This window comes from Lotus japonicus, chromosome 2 (assembly GCF_012489685.1).
Source record: "Lotus japonicus ecotype B-129 chromosome 2, LjGifu_v1.2".
Taxonomy (NCBI): Eukaryota; Viridiplantae; Streptophyta; class Magnoliopsida; order Fabales; family Fabaceae; genus Lotus; species Lotus japonicus.
The window spans coordinates 95,244,348-95,248,014 of record NC_080042.1 but is presented as its reverse complement, the minus strand read 5'-3'; positions in this window follow the sequence as shown (position 1 = coordinate 95,248,014).

The following is a 3,667-nucleotide window of genomic DNA, read 5'->3' as shown; positions in this document are numbered from 1 at the left end:
TTTTTTGGCAACCCAGCATCAGGAACGTAAGTTTTGTCTTTATTCCTCGACTTCTGGCCTTTATGGCCATCGAGCTCCTGGCCTCTCTCAACCCACTCCTCATGGGGGTATTTCAACCTTCTAGACACAGGCATTTTGTCTTGATAATGCCTTTTCATTTCTGAATCTTGGTAGGCTTTGGCTGCAGACTTGTCGAACACGACGCTGCATCGAGGGCACAGCATGACCTCTTTCTCGCCATCTTTGCTCCGGGATAGAAACTCGACAAGAGTTTCTCCAGCCTTGGGGTAAACCTCTTCTAAGCGCACCTCTTTCTCGACCTCTGGCTCCTCGACAGCCATGTTTTCTTCTCTTGCCTCTCCAAGTGTCAAGCCCAGACCTAGCTTTTCAGATATATCGACCATGCCAATGTAGAAAGGCTCTACATAGTTGGCCTCAGCTATCTCCAATGGATCAGAGTCGATCTTCATTTGACCTTTAGCTTTTTCATCATACTTGAGTCTTCCTGAATCCAATGCCCCCTGCACAAGATCCCTGAAACGAACACATTGTGAGGTCCAATGACCAAAAAAGTTATGATATTTACAATACTTCTTCCCCTTCCTTTGTTCAGGAGAAGGAAGCTTTTGGTCTTTAGGGACCACAAGTAAACCATCAGTCACAAGTATATCATAAATTGCATCACATTTGGTCACATCAAAAGTATAAGTCTTCACAGCAGGAACCGTGTTTTTGGGGTTTTCCTCCCCAAGTTTGTTTTCACGTGGTTTTAACGCTTTACAAACATAAGGATCACCTGGCTGGAGTTCAGCCAGATTGACATCATTTATGTCAACATCCGTAGGGATTTCTCGATAGACACATGGACTTTGACACACTGGATCAGCGTCTATGTACACTACTTTTTCCTTCTTTGGCCACTTAGTAGTTTTGGCCTTTTCTTCAGATTTCTCGGCCCTAAGCAACTCGATGTGCCTCACTCTGTCTGCGAGTAGAGACATATCTCGAATATACTGAGTATCGATTTTCTTTCTGATAGAATATTCTAGACCTCCAGCGGCTAAGACAACTAGCTCATGTTCAGGGACATGAGTGAAACATCGAGATTTAAGCATCCTAAACCTGTTTAAGTAGTCATCAATGGATTCTGCTGGCTTTCTTTTGACACTAGCTAAATCCTTCAAACTCACTTTGCACTCTCCCCTAAAGAATTGTTCATGGAAAATTCTTTCCAACTGGGCCCATGTATGGACTGACCTAGGAGCGAGGGTGGTGAACCAGGTAAATGCATTCTTAGTTAAGGAACTCGGGAAGTACTTCATTTTTAAATTTTCATTGATGGCTAAGTCCCCTGCTTCGATTTGGTACCTGGCTATGTGCTCTACAGTAGACTCTCCTGAATCCCCGGAGAACTTAGTGAATTTGGGGACCTTCCAGCCTCGAGGAAGCTCGGATTCGAGAACTTCCTCTGTAAAGGCTGACACAAAATGGGGTCTATTCGCAAAACCCACGTTGAAGCCATGTTGATTCAACAATTGTTCCACTACGGCAGCAACATTTTGTTGCCCCCCAGCATTCTGGTGTCGAATTCTTTCTAACACACCATCAGCATGTTCTTCCCTGTTCACCATATACACATTTTGCAACGGTGGCTGCACTGCCTCGTTTCCCCCAAACAAAGGGTTTGCCCCCATGTTTTGGTGTTGTGGCGCTTGATAGCGCACAGGAGCGGGGACATGGTTAGGCACTGGAATCTGGTTAACCCCTGGTGCTGGTTGGATTTCGACTGGTGCCCCCAGAGCTGTCGCCAAACGATCCATCTGACGTGCCAAATGCTGATTATTGGCATTATTATTTTGGAGCACGGGGTTAATTATCTCACCTATCTGACGAGACAACATGTTAACCATTTCATGGTTACTATCGTCAAGTTGCTGCCTAATGGCTTGAAGTGAACCAGTGTTCATACCTGTAGACAAATAAATCTGTGAACTAGACCCAGGGATAGTGCCAGAGGGCTAACTTGACTCCCTAAGTTCAACATTGTTCCATTTGCCCCAAAGGGGGGTATGCTAAAAGGAGGGACATTCTCGGGGAATGTCGGATATGTGCCATGTATGCCTTGCATTATAGACATGGGCATACCATAAGGCATATCTCCTCTTGTAATAGTTGGAACAATTTGTGCCTGCACTGATGTAGATACAGGCATTTCTTCCATTGTAGAGACTGCCACATTCTGGGTTGGCATAGTGATGCCAGGTCCCATCCCAGTAGACACTTCTTCATTGTTATTACTACTACCCCCCCCGGGGCTACCCTGATTGCCCACGTTGGACCCTTGGGGGGAGGTTCTTCCTCGATTGCTTTCCATACTTATAGTCTTACCACTTCTCAGGTGCATATAAATCACAATCAAGGCAAGTAACAAATCCCAAATAGCATGCAATAAACTAAACACACAAAACGCTTCTGTAAAACTTAGTTTTCACAAAAACGGTCCCACCAGGTGTGCCAATTTGTTTACACTGATTTTTGGTAAACAAATATCCTCTTAGTTCGACTAAAGGAAGTTTAGATTTCAGGGTCCTTTTGAGAAAACGCTTTGCCAAAGTGTTGTGTGTGAATGAATGTGTTTTCGACAACAACGAGCAACTCAGGTGAAACTAGATTTCATTAAACATGAGTCAATTACAAAACAGTCAAATAAACTAAAATAACATGAAAACTACATGAACCGCAGATTTCGACAAACAAACTACACAAAAGAATTGGAAATCAACAAGCTGAAATGCAAGGAAACTAAAGTGTTGGTTCTGCAACATACTCCTCCATCATCACGCTTTGCTCCTTGAGTCTCATTGACGCGGACATTTAGAGCTTTTTGGTGAATTTTTCAGAGTTTTGAGTTGGGAACCCCCTTTCTGAATTGGATTCTCCTATTTATAGAGCTTCGTGCCCCGCGTGTCCTTGACGGTTTTCCTCCTCAATGGATAGGTTAGTGGGCCTGGTTTCTCCCACGATCTAATGCTTGCTCCGGAAGTTCCATGCATGGTGGTGGAGATCGTGTGCTTCAACTGCTTCAACCGTTTCCTGGCCACGTTTTCGACCATCGTGGGGAGAATTTGACTTGGTCAATGTGGCACGTGTTACATGTGCTTGTGTTTAGTAGTGATTGTTATTGTCGAATTTGACTGCCCCATTAACTTGGTGCATTTTCCTTTCCCTTTCTTAAGTCCGAATTCGACTACCTTGAGTGTTTTGGGCTGAATGCGTTTTTTCTCTCTTGGGCCAAAATATTGGGCCAACAGGCGGCCATGAGAAGCTGTGAGAAATTTTCAAAGAGAATTGAGAGTTAAGACTTTTTGAGAGAGTGTGACTGAATTTAGTGTTATATGTTTTATTGAGTGTTGAGACTTAAAAAACTTAAACGTTATTAAACTTGTGTTTCAACAAGTATAGGTAACATGTAAGTTAGCTCAAATGGCAAAAAATAATCATTGTAATATGAGATGTCCCGTGTTCTACATTTTCGAACTTTCTAAATTTAGCGACGGAGTATTTCCCTCGCTAAATCTTTCCCAATTTTAGCAACGCGGGACATCAGCGACAGAACTACAGCAAGGTTATTAATTCGTCACTACATTTTAAAACAGCATTTTATTTG